General features: G+C 47.4%; 1 protein-coding gene and 1 pseudogene across 5 annotated transcripts in view; both read left to right on the top strand.

The window, feature by feature from the left end:
- LOC110255677 (uncharacterized) overlaps positions 1-13,820 on the top strand; it is a 1,749,062-nt gene that overhangs the window by 963,915 nt on the left and 771,327 nt on the right. The gene's annotated exons all lie outside the window — the stretch shown is intronic.
- LOC110258678 (nuclear envelope pore membrane protein POM 121C pseudogene) lies at positions 1,865-10,553 on the top strand (annotated as a pseudogene). The gene has a single exon (XR_014818231.1). The product of XR_014818231.1 is annotated as a nuclear envelope pore membrane protein POM 121C pseudogene (transcript).

Genomic DNA, 13,820 nt, shown 5'->3' on the forward strand with positions numbered 1-13,820 from the left:
GCTATAGTTTTAAATCTTTTAAAATTTGTGAAAGTTTAACATGATGTGGCTCATGATATGATCTATCCTAAAGAATGTGCTCTGTGCACTTGAGAAGAGTGTTTGTTGTTCTGTTGCGTAGAAATATTTATGTATGCCTGTTAGGACCATTTGGTCTAATTTATAGTTACCATACTCTGCTTTGGCGCTCGAGCTTAATTTTTCCTACATAGGTGCAGTGTGTGTCCTTTGGCCAACATATGCTCATTTCTCCCACCTCTCTGCCCCTGGTGAGCTCTGTTCTAGTCTTTGCTTCTATGTATTCCACTTTTGGATCCTATAAATGAGTGAGATCATTCTATCTTTTTGTGTTTGGTTTATGTGATTTAGCAGGTCTTCCAGGTTCATCTGTTTTGCTGCAAGTGGCCGGATCTCTTGGGCATTTAAGGCTGGATAACACACACACACACACACACACACACACACACACACACACACACACACACACACACACACACACACACACACACACACACACACACACACACACACACACACACACACACACACACACACACACACACACACACACACACACACACACACACACACACACACACACACACACACACACACACGTTATCCATTCATCTGTTGTTGGGCACTTACCTGGTTTTCTTATATTGGTTATGGTGAATGTTCCTGCAGTGAACATGGGAGTGCAGATATCATTTTGAAGTACCGATTTCATGTCCTTCAGTTTGAAATTGCTGTATCCTATGGTATTTTTTTTTTTTTCCTTTAACTTTTTGAGGAATCTCCATGCTGGTTCCCACCATGGCTGTACTAATTTACATTCAAATGAGATGACCTCATTTGGTTTCTTTTTAACCATTCAGATGGAATCATCTGAATGATTACAAGTCATGTAGTCATATGAGGGAACAAGTAATCGGTCCTTTGGAAGTTTTAAAACTGTGGGGCACCAAAGACTATTATTTTGGTCGAATATATTAGACTATTTACCTGTCTATCTATGTAAAGATAGTGTTTTATTTGTGTTCTTTTCTGAATCCTCTAAACATTTTAACATACAGACATGTAGTACGTTTCTCCACTTTCTCATTATTTCAACCGTAGATAAAAATACAAAGATGATGAATCATTCATCATATGGAGATTATGTTTAACATGTCTTAACATGTTACTTAGGTCTATTTCAGATTTGGAAAGTGTTGTAAAATCAAGTACAGTACATCCCACTGAGGTTCCCCTTTTGTCTTCATTGATAGCCTCATCCCCTGCCTGTGTAGCATTATCCTAAAGTTGACATTCTCCAAGCATTTTTATGATATAGGTATATGTGTCTGTATCTTACCTATGTGATTATTTTCACTCAAGTATATCTGGCGCATGCACATTTGTTTTGGGGGTTTTATTTTTGACTGTTTGTTATTATTATTTATTCCGGGGCTACCCTTGCTTGCGTAGTCACGGTGTCTGCAGCAGCTGTGGTGACTGCAGGAGGCAACCTGTGGAGCGGAGGTTGATAGCCAGTGTTAGGGACCTTGGGTCTGTGGGCTGGTGCCGCCAGGGGCAGGGGCAGCGCTGCTGGGCCTGTGGCTGCTGGGCCTCGTGCTGTACTTGGTGCCCGCGGGGGTGGCGGTTACGCTGGCCTGGCTAGCTGTGGGGGCGACCGCGGCCTGGTGGGGCCTGCGCCGCGAGCCCCCCGAGGTTCACGCGCCTTCCGAACCTCGCTGGTTCTGAAGGCGCGCTGCCATGGAACACTGCTCACCTTGCCTCCGGCGTAGTCAGCAGTAAACGGAAGTCTCCTAGAGCCTCCGCGCCTCTTCCAAGGACTTGGACCCGCGCTCATCTGTTCCTCATGGGCAACTACCTAGGCAAGCCCGCCCCCCCGCAGCCTGCCTCCACCTCGGAGGCCAGGGACCTGCGGGAGAGGCCTGGCCGCCGCCCGCCCACCCGCCCCACGCCGCCGCCGCCAGCTCCATCAGGCCATACCCCCGGGGTTCATACTCACCCCTCCCTACCCACTCCTCTTCCCCGACCCTCTAGGAGGACGGCCCTCCGGGGTTGTGGCCCTGTAGCACATCGGTTTGTAATAACACCTCGAAGGAGATACCCAATCCAGCAGGCCCACTATGCCTCGCTGGGGGTCCTTCCCACGGTGTGCTGGAATAGTTGTCACAGGAAGACTGTGCTCTCTGCTCGCAATTCCAAAGTGGTGTGCAGCCCAGTGAGAGTGAGGATTGCTCCTCCGGATAGCAAGCGGATTCGTCCCCCGCTATCAGAGCAGAGTAGCAGCTCAACCGTGTCCTCCCCATCAGCTAGTGCCCCAGACCCATGTGCAAAGGAGACTGTGCTGAGTGCCCTCAGAGCGAGGAAGAAAAGGACGGTGAAGGAGGAAGACCAAATACTGGCTGATGGCCAGGAAGAAAAGAGAAGGCGCCAGGACAGCAGTGGACGTGGACATTCAGCATTTGAGCCGCTGGCGGCCAGTGGAATCCCTGCCTCTTTTGTGCCTAAGCCTGGGTCTCTGAAGAGAGGTCTCAGTCCCCAGAGCTCAGATGCCCACTTAAATAAGAGGTCACGCACCTCTTCTCTGAGCTCCTTGACCAGCACGTACTCAGGCGGCGTGCCCATCTCCAGGCGCAATGCCATCACCAGTTCTTACAGTTCTACTGGAGGTCTCTCTCAGCTGCGGAAGAGGAGTGGTCCTAGGTCATCCCCCTTCTCCAGGCCAGCTTCGTCCTGCTCCCAGGCTCTAGCGAGGCCAGCAAAGGAAATAAGAGAAGAGGAACTTTCTCATCATTCGGCTTCTTCAACTGCATTCACAACAGACAAGGAGTCCCAGGGAGCAGAAGTTGCCGATACCACCACAAGGGAGAAAGAGAACTCGTGGAGTTCTCCACCAACACCTGGCAGCTCAGGGCAGCGTAAGCGGAAGGTGCAGCTGCTGCGGTCCTGGCGAGGGGAGCAGCTGACCTTGCCTCCACCTCCCCAGCTTGGGTATTCAGTCACTGCGGAAGACTTAGACTTGGAAAAGAAAGCTTTGTCACAATGGTTCAGCGAGATCTTGGAGGATAAGACTGATACTGCCTTGAGCGCTGTCCCTGAGAACCCACCTACCGGTCAGCCTCCGGTCTCTTTCAGCCTGCCTACTGCTGGGACTCCTGCCACCAAAACCTCCCTCCCAGCCCCAAGCCCTAGCCCACTGTTGAAGAGCTTGAAGAAGCAGCAGGATTCCCCAGGCCTACCATCGCCCCCCAAGTCTGCTGGCATGGCAAGCCCTGTGGCCCATTCGCCTCCGAAGACACCCAGCCCTCTGGCCCCTCTTGGCTCTTCACAGTCAGGGCCTCTCGCGGGCACCTCCTCGGACTGCAAACCTACAGCCGTTTTCTGTGGCGGCACCCTTACCCCCGCTTCTTCCACAGGACCAGTCACTGACACCAAGTCACCTCCAGCCCCTGAGGCTGAGACGTCTGCCAACTCCCAAGCCTTGTCGGCCCCCCCTCCCCCTCCCAAGCAGAACATTCCTTGTAGAATGCTGGGCACCTCACCTGCTAAGCCTCCTGCCTCTGCAGCTCCTGCTGTGTCTTCACCATCTCCCGTGCTCGATCCCATTTTTTGGCCCCCTCCTAAAAGCAAGAACGAGGGCCCCTTGCCCTCTAGCCCTTCCAAGGTCCCAGCCACCACATCTTCCAGCTCAGCCCTCCCCGCAAGTACCCGCAGCCCATCCCGCACTTTTAAACCTGGCTTTCACACCAGGGAGGCCCCTGCATCCGTGCCCATAGTAACTCCCTTCTTCAAGCAGGCAGCTCCTCCAGCCAGTGCTATGAGCGCCCCTCTCTTCCCTGGCCAGACCCGCGCCACCTCTGCAGTGGCTGCTGCGACCACAGCTGGCACCTCCGTAGACTCTGCTCTGAAGCCCGTGTTCAGCTTCCGTGTGAGCAGCATGACCAGCACCCTGAGCCGCGTGACTAGCACCACCGCTTCCACCTCCCAGCCCGTCCTCTTTGGGACTCCCTCTGCCTCTGGTGGCAGCTTCACAAACCCAGCTGTGGGTTCCAGCTCCATAGTCCAGCTTGGTAAGCCTCCCACCATGCCTCCTTCAAGAGCAGTCACCAGCTTTGGCCAGTCCCTTCCCGGTGCCCCTCAGGCAGTGGCCAGCAGCAGCAGCAGCAGCAGCAGCAGCAGCAGCAGCAGCGCTAGCACTGCTGGCTTTAGTGATTTGGGCAGCAGCCTTCCAGCCTCTGCCCCAGCCACCACCAGCCAGGCCACGCTGACATTCAGTAGCACCCCCCGCCCAGCCATCAGCGTTCCCTTTGGCTCAAGTGCCAAGCCAGGATCCAACGCCCAGCCCAGGTTTGGGGCCACTGATGGGCAGCAGCAGTGGGCTGCCAAGCCATCCCTTGTCCCCAGCTTGTGCAGCTCCTTCACGTTGGGAAACTCTGCAGCCCCCGCCCCGACTGCCACTCCAGCCACAGCCCAGCCAGCCTTTGGCAGCACCACACAGTCCACTCTTGGTGGCCTGAAAGCCACAGCCTCTGCCTCGGGCACCCTTGCCGGCCCCCAGCCAGCCTTTGGCAGCACCACAGCCGTTTTCTCCTTTGGTGCAGCCACCACCTCTGGCTTTGGAGCTACAGCCCAGACCACCGGCAGTGGGGCCAGTCGCTCCAGTAGCACGACACCATCTCCCTTCACATTTGGGGGACGGGCAGCCCCACCGTCTGGCAGCAGAGGCTTTGGGCTCAGTGTGGCTTCGCCAGGCACCAGCTCTGCCTCAGGAGCCTTTGGCTCCGGAGCAGGACAGAGTGGGACCGCTGGCAGCACGACTCCTTTTGTGGGAGGCTTGAGTCAGAAGAGCCTGGGTGCACCCAGCCAGAACACATCCTTTGGCCTCAATGTGGCCTGCAGTGCAGAGAGCCAACCTGTGTTTGGAGGCGCCTCCACGCCCACCTTTGGTCAGAGCACCCCTGGCCCTGGGGTGGGCACATCAGGCAGCAGCCTCTCCTTTGGGGCGTCCTCAACACCCATCCAGGGCTTTGTTAGAAAAGGACCTTCCTTTTCCATTGGTGCGGGACCCAAGCCCCCAGGGGCTTGGCAACAGCTACAGGCCCGGAGGCAGCACACTAGCAAGAAGTAGCCCCTGGCCCTTACCCCCCCTCCCACTCCCCTTTACCCCTCCTGCCAACAACTGGACCTTGGCACCTGCCAGAAAGAGCCTCTCACCTTCTCGTTCCATGAAGCTGAGATCTCTGAACCAGTCCTGCTTCAGCCATGGGGCGGGGAGGAGGAGTGGCAGGTGCAGAGGCTGCTCCCTGTCTTGCAGGAAGCAGAAGGCCGAGGCCTCTGGGGGGATGGGAAGGCAGGAAGGGTGGCCGGGCCGAAGCCTGTGACCTTACTTGAACAGTTGCACTGGTGAGGCTGGCGAGAACTGAGGAAACAGCTGAACAAGGAAGCCTGCTTCCTTCCCTGAGGCTCGCGTGGTATATACGCTTAGTGAGGCAGCTCCCTTGCCAGCGTTTCCCTGAGAGCCAGCTCTGCTGGAGAGTGGCAGGTAGAGACCTCACCCCTTGCATCTCTGATATGCATTTGATGGGCTTGGGGGAAGCGCTTATCCCTATAGCTTTACCTTGCTTGGCTTGGCTATGCAAGGTGCGTCTCCCCATCTTGTCCCATTAGAGGACTCAGTGTCTCCATTCCTGCTGCTTTATCCGTCACCGACTGCTTGCAGGATCAATTCCTTTTGAAATGATCCTGAGTCTAGCTTTGCCTTGGATACCCCAGTGGGTGCTGCTCCTCAAGTCGGAGCCTCTGTTTCATCGCCAACCCTCTCTGCCAGTTTGGCCCCCACGAGCTTGGTGGCTCAGGACTGTTAGCCTGGCAGATGGAGGGGTGACCTGTCACTCTGGGAGAGGGAAGCTCTTGGAACAGGCAGGATGCCCACCACTGCTTTCAGCTGCCTCCTTGTCCACCTTCCCTGTTGGCCTCACTGGACTTATCTACCTCCCCGGGATCACATGTTTAAGCCTTATTCTGTATTACTTTATCGGATGCTCATGTCCATTGCTCTTAGAGTCGAGATTGATGGAATAATTGAATTGTATGAGTGGCGGCACGTTGGTAATGCTGGACGGAACTGTTTAAGTTTCTGGGGCCTCGCTATTTGAATGTGGAAAGTAGCACCACTTGATGGCTCCAAGTGCTGAGTCTTGACTTTTCAGTTGGTGTTTTGACCTTCAGGGCTGGCGGCCTAGGTGGATGGGGCCACTTTTTTTCTTTGCCCATCTACCTAACCTCATGGCAGGCTAGATCACCCATCGTATAAGTTAGAAAGCGTTTAAGTAATAAGCAACATTTTAAAACCGTATCTTACTCCCCCCGCCCCTTCCTTTCTTCTTCCTTTTTTCCAAAACCACGTACCCCAGGCCCAAGAGCCTGGCTGCCACGCCTATCCTCTTTGGGAGAAGCATGAGTGCGTGTGTCGAAGTGAAAAGAAAAACATCCTTAAACATTTCCAACCAGATAAAATAGTTATTTTTGTGTTTAAGCTAAATTGCCTTTTAAATTCCTTCAAGCTTGGTTCATTGAGGTGGTTAAAGACTATAGACTATAGACTAGAAATTAGCTGTATAGTTCAGTAATGCCTGTGTGAAGAAGAGGCTCAAATGCTGTCCCAGGCAGCCTTTCCGAGGGCCTGGAGCTTCTGCTGGAAGCACAAAATGTCATTCTTATTTTATAAATGTGACGGAGGTGTAAGGAGTCCCCCTGCCCATTTTGACTGAGGGTGACTGTCTGCTGGACAGCTCGACTCCTGGAGAGCTCGACTCCTGGCTGTTGTGTGTGGAGCTGAGGAGGGACCTGAACCTGGAACTCGACTCCTGGCTGTTGTGTGTGGAGCTGAGGAGGGACCTGAACCTGGAACATCTGCCAGGACGAGAGGGGGGTGGGGCACAGGCCTAGAAATCAGGCTTCTGCCTACACCTTACATAAGGCAGACCCTCTCAGGTTAGTCCTCTGAGCTAGCTTGCCTCAGTTCCCCAGGCAGGACCCTTGGTCCAGGAACCCCCAGGAGACCAAAATATTATTCTGCTCTTCTGAGGATTGCAAGGAAATACGGGAAAAAAGGTTTCTCCTCAAAAGGTACAACCAGTCTGACTTTCAGCTACAGTGTGAGCCTCATTTTCAAATGTATACAGTGCTTCCAGTTCTTGAATACTTCTGCGTTACAAGAGCATGCAGCTTTGGACTACCTGTTGGCACTGTCCCCCCTGCTAGGCATTTTCAGAATTGCTCCATGAGTTTACAGTTTTTTCTTTTAGTATACTTTTGATTGCAAAATGTGACTGTCATTGTTACCCTTTTATCCATTAACTTTGTTCTTACGGAATCATTCCCTTTTAATGTTTCCTTTAAGTTTTTGGGTAATTTTGTGAGACAGCAGCAGTAAATGTATGTATGGAACCTGCCGTTTTTCGTTTGAAGACTGCTATTTAAAAATGTAACAAACATATCTAGTTAATATTTTATACCGCTTAAATGTCTCTGTCCTTTTAGAAATAATATAAATAAAATGGTTTAATGTTGATATGAATGTTTCGTATTTATTTATTTTAGGATTCCATTTTACCCTTTTTTTTTTTTTTTTTTCCTTTTTGCCGCTTCTAGGTCTCCTCCTGTGGCATATGGTGCTCCCAGGCTAGGTGGCTTGTTGGACCTGTAGCCGCCAGCCTCTGCCAGAGCCACAGGAACTGCCAGATCCAAGCCGAGTCTGTGACCTACACCACACTCACAGCAATGCTGGATCCTTAACTCACTGAGCAAGGCCAGAGATCACACCCGCAACCTCATGCTTCCTTGTCGGATTCCTTAACCACTGAGCCACGATGGGAAATCCTCCATATCACAATCTTCAACGCAAACACCAGTTATGGTTTTATTAACTTTATATTTCATTATGGATTCATTTAATCACTCTGTTTATTAGTTTCTTTCCTTGCCGTTATTTCTGACCTCCCTCTGAATTTACTCTTCTTCCTCATTCTTTATTAATTTTTTAAATGAGGAAATCTGAGGGGTGACCTCTCATTAATTTTACCTCTGAAATGTGTATTTATTCATTTCTGGAGATAGAATTCTCGAAAGAAGCTGTACCTTTTGGGATCTTGTGCTGTCTTGTCATCTTACCTTTCTGAAATGCCTCGCCAGCTCAGATTTGTATTTAGCCTTTGTTGAAGTTAGTGACCGGTATCCTAATTAGTACAAGGCACATGAGTAGGCCCTTACATTCTGTATGTGCTATGCAATTTTATAGAATCCCATGCGGCAAAGAGATTGCTGGCTATGGGATGGCTGGAACCCATGACTTAATTCACACTTTGTCATTTGTTTTCTCATGTGTTCATGGTATTAATCACTAGCTTATATTCAGTGTAATGAGAGGACCATGTCACTTCTGTGCCTCTTTGGTTTTTGTGGTGCTGCAATGCAGATACAATGGGGCTGACCCATACTCAACAGTATGGCAAGAAAATGATTTGTGCATGAAATTGTCAACAAGTGTCAGTGGTAACAATTTTCCAAGGCTATTGCAATCGAGACTCAATCTCAAGTACTGTATCTTTGCCTGAACCACTATACAGACTTTTAGGTCTTCCTCCAATAACTTCTTCTAATCTTCTTTTCTCCCCGATGAAGTTCTTTAAAATTTGGGAACCCCTATTAAACTGTGAACTTTGAACTCAGACACTGGAATATGAGTTGATAGTACATGTTTTAGGTCTGAACTTCTCTGGGGCTGTCCTGAACCATGGCTGGGCGATTTTAGATTTAAGCCAAACACAAATTGAAAAGAAATACATGTCCTTCAAAATGTACACCTATGTTACCAAATTAGTAATTTTCTAGTAACATAAAAGCTGCCCTTTATACGAATGACAGGTCCTGTCTGGTCTTACAAAGATGAAGTAACAGTGAAGTCAGGAACAATTATAGATTGTTCGCTGCTTTTCACTACAATGATAGAGATTTCATAGTTCTTGACTAAGAGAAGTTGTTCATGTCTATTCATTCTACTTGTTCATAAAACTTAAGTTACACAGAGTGGTTGTCAAATGAGCCTGTGGCCATAGCTGTTGATGTTTCATGCCAAGGTAGGCAATTCATCTGGCATAAATGGCACAAAGGGTCTAACCAGGGAGTTCCCCTTGTGGCTCAGCAGTAATGAACCCGACCGGTACCCAAGAGGACGTGGCTTTGATCCCTGGCCTCGCTGGGTGGGCTGAGGATCAGGCATTGCCGCAAGCTATGGTGTAGGCTGCAGACATGGCTCAGATCCTACACTGCTGTGGCTGTGGTGTGGACCAGCAAGTGCTGTGGTGTAGGCCGGAAGCCGCTGTGGTAGGGGCCGGCAGCTGTAGCTGGGAAGTTCCCGGGCAAGACCCCTGGCCTGGGAACTTCCGTAAGCAGCAGGTGCATCCCTAAAACCAAACCAAACCAAACAGACAAACAGAAAAGGTTCTCCCCAGACATTATATTTTAACAAAGTCTTCAGTTAAGTGTACTCTCTAATCACTTGGCCTCTGTCACTGCATTTGTAATGTGGCTTGTTGAGAAAATCATGAACATTTTCTTTGGCTTTCACGTACTTTGACAGAAATTTGAAAATTGAGAGAACTCTGTAGGACGTAGATATAGTGAAATTCTATGTGCAAAAGCACATGTCTTTGAAACTGGCTGTGTGTTATTTCACATTGAATATTATGTTTTCTGGTTAGTTCCTCAAGAACAATGGAACTGACATATCATTTCCTTGTGTTTTAAAACAGAGTCCTTTTTTCAGCATCTTATCCACATTCTGTTGGCATTTTCCGGCTTCACTGATGAGTAATAGCAATAATGGAGTTACTTAAGTCTATATTCAGTAGATGTTAAGCATAAAGAGAAATACTCTAGGTAGTTATTTAACTAACACACAGCCACCAATTTTAGAGGAAAAGGAGGCTTGTCTGGCCGTTACCATGGCCTGTGTATTTCAGCTTCACGTCGTAGCTTCTTATAGACTAAAGGTCCTGTGCCTTCATCATTAATTGAAAGCATGTTTTTATTGGTCAGTTTGCTTTAGGGTTAAGGCATGCTTCAACCTCAGCAACATGATCTAGTGAGCAATGAAGAGGATGGTACTGAGTATAATTGGATGGGCTAAGTTGTTAGTTTCTCAGGCCCTGGAAGAATTCAGCCACTCAGTGATTCTAGAAGGTGTATCTATTCAAATCATGACAAAGACAGTTTATTTGGAAAAATGCAGAAAAATACTGTTTCCTGGAGACAGAATTTAGCTTAGGTGTTTATGTGTTAACTTTCTTCCAGGGTTCTGAAGATCAGACAGGCCTCTCCACCTAGCAGAAAACTAATTTTTACATGGAAAAGCAGCAGAAGCTTAGCTGTCTGGTTTGAGACAATAATTATGAGGAATAGGATCAGAGTAATACTGGGCACCATGGGGATACATAGGCTCTAAACACATAGTCCCTCTTCTAAATACGAATTAAAAATATGATAGATAGGCTAAGAATTCTTGAACAGTTCATCCCTTGACCGGCATTTGCTCTAGAATCTACAGGGCCGAGCATTTGCATGAAAACCTTCAGTTTTGTGCTAAAAATTATATAACATGCCAGTCTGTCAGAAGTAGTCACTGAAACATCTTACGGTCTTGGAATGCAAATATGAATTAAGAAATAGTAATACACAATCTATACACAAGGGGGAAACTGTAGAATTTTTGTTTTAGGAGCAGGTTAATGTTTGTCTCTGGATTTCATTTGGAAGTTTTACTTGATGACAACTAAATGTAACCATAGGTAACCAAATGTAGCAATGGTTTAAATTTGTATTACCAGATGCTATATCTAGCAGCCTAGACACTGAGAAGTTTCAAATGGAAAAATATTGTATTTGCTTTATATTCTCTTTTTTCATGCTTAATGTGAATAAGGTTGCCCTTTGCTATCTGACTTCATATTCACATGAGACCATTGCATGGAATCAGCCAAAGCACCACTGTAAAGTCAAGACAGTCTGTATTTTCAGATTGTTGGTTCTATTATCTGGACATTACTTTTTACATTCATTTGCTTTTTACTGAAACTGATAATGCTGACATTAACAGGTATTAAGATTCCTGTTCAGTTTTTTTTTTTTTCTCTTGCATTCTTCATATCTTATGTGCATTGGGGTTCAGGGTTCTTTATCTATCTATCTATCTATCTATCCATCTCTGTTGATTCATTCATCCATCCATTCTTGGAATTAGTTCCTGTGATTTTGGGGGCAAGTAAGTTCAAAATTGGCAGGATAGACATGCAGGCTAAAACTCGGGGTTTGAAATAAAGACACGATTTGAGTTTGCAGTCTTAAGGCCGAATCATTTCTTTGGGAAACTTGAGTTTTTGTTCTGAAGACCTTTCACTTGATTTTATGAGGCCTACCTACTTTTGCAAGAGTGGCCTGTTTAAGACCAATTGATTGTAGATGTTAAGCACAGCTACAAAATTTGTTCACACCAACCCCTAGATTAAGCCTGATTAAACAGCTGGATCCTAACCGTATTGTTAGGCTGAATAACCTAACCCTGTTGACCCATAAAACTAACAGTCACACGTTGCCAACTCCGTTCTTCTTTTCATGAAAGCTGTGGTGTGGGAACAGTTTAGGATTTAAAGAGAGTGACATTCATAATTTCAGAATGTATTCACTCACCATTGGACTCGGAGTACTGTAATTCCTTTGTAACACATTCTTCAAACACAGTGAAGGAATATAGGATTTCCAACCAACCTCCTTAGGAATACCTAAATTATCTCCCTTCCAGAGCCCAATCTAGCAGATGAAAGAAAATTATACGAAAAGGTTATATATGTCTAGCTTTGGTTCTCTCTAAGAAATAATACAGTTTTAAAGCGGAGAGTATTAAGGATCACATACAAACATTAAGGTCACGTCATAAGTGCCAAATGTCTCCTAGGGTATTCAAATAAGAGTAATAATTTAGATGAAGACAAGCTCGGTCTGTCATAGTTGAATGTCCGATAATTACAGTCAGATATGCTTATTCAATTATGAGGATATTAGTAAAACATTATGTAACTTAGTCTGGGGCTTCATTGAAAGCTGCCGGTGGGAAATGAGTCTGGAAGGGTGTTTTCTCAGGTTAGTGCCGTCAACACAGACCATCAGTGTCCAGTCAGTGATAGGAATAGACGAGAGCTTTATCTGATGTACACTGAAGACTGTAGCCTAGGAGAGAGAGCCTCAATAAGCATTGGAATTGTGTTTCCACTGAACTACAGAATGTGGGAGGCCTATGCAGGCAAAGATGGCAAAGGTACATAAGCTGTCTGTCAAGCGTTAGGATTGGAACAGGCAAGAAGTAAGGGCCCTTTTTAAGTGAGGATTGGTTGGGGTCCAAAATGTTTGAATAGTTACACTGATAGGCTTTAGAGAGAGAGCATAAAGTTGCAGCTGGCAGGTGGTAGAAGAGAGTGTTTTGCAAATGGCTGGTGATATTCTTGAGTTTGAGGTAGTTCAGAAAAGTAAAGTTCTCCTTGATGCAGGAACAAGACTGAAACAACATCCACAATGGCTACCTGTTTCCACTTTGAATGCCTGAATCAGTTGCTCCATCTCGCAATTCTATTTTTTTTTTTGTCTTTGTCTTTTGTCTTTTTAGGGCCACACCCACTGCATATGGAGGTTCCCAGGCTAGGGGTCCAATTGGAGCTACAGCTGCCAGCCTACACCACAGGCCCAGCAACACCAGATCCAAGCCGTGTCTGTGACCTACACCACAGCTCACAGCACCACCAGATCCTGAAGCCACTGAGCGAGGCCAGGGAGTGAAGCCACAACCTCACGGGGCCTAGTTGGATTTGTTTCCGCTGTGCCACTCCAGGAACTCCCCATCTTGATGTTCTTAGTGCATTATTTCCTTTAGTGGTTAAAGCAGGTGTACTAAGGATGTTTGGCAGGCCATGGGAAAGAGTGTTCTAGTTAGTGTAAAGTTCAGGCCAAATCAGGTGAAATCCAGGATGACTTCCTCGTATCTCAACATGAAAACATTTCTTCAGTCAGCAGCATGTATATGGATGATCGCATTCAGATTACAGAAAAGTACTTAAGGATAATTTTTACATAGGAGAAAACACAGAAAACTGGCAGGAATTCAAGCAGGTTAATAAAATTGGTAGCATCAGTGATGCTCTCCACAGTGGTGAGTGGTTAGTCACCTGAGGTTAATAGGGGAACAGCTGTCCAAATACTTAGCATGTTATATTTAAGAAGTTGTTGTTGAACAAAGTGACCCAGTTGTGTATATGTGTGTGTGTGTGAATATATATATATATATATATTCCTTCTTTTTTCATGTTATATTCCATCATGTTGTAACGCAAGAGACAGGACAGAGTTCCCTGTGCTGTACAGTCGGACCCCAGTACTTATCCACTCCAAACTTCATAGTTTGTATACTCCAACCCCACACTCCCCATCCATCCACTCCCTCCTCTGTCCCCAGCAGCATCCACAAGTCTGTTCTCCACGTGCCCGATCTGTTTCTGTTTTGTAGATGGGGTCATTTTTGCCTATTTGCGGCTGGAGGTTCGCCGGTAGAGCCCTCACCACTTGCATCTCTGATGTGCAGCAGAGTGCAAGATGAAGTTCCTATCCAACTGTTTTGGGTTTACAGAAGAGTGATGCTAGGAATTTTTACAGCCTTTCAAACTAAGCAATGGAGAGTCCCTGTGGTGGCGCAGTGGGTCAGT

This window comes from Sus scrofa, chromosome 10, assembly GCF_054392235.1.
Source record: "Sus scrofa isolate SSC_HxYL_T2T_F1_AM1 chromosome 10, Sscrofa_HxYL_maternal_Yorkshire_Landrace_v2.0, whole genome shotgun sequence".
Lineage (NCBI taxonomy): Eukaryota > Metazoa > Chordata > Mammalia > Artiodactyla > Suidae > Sus > Sus scrofa.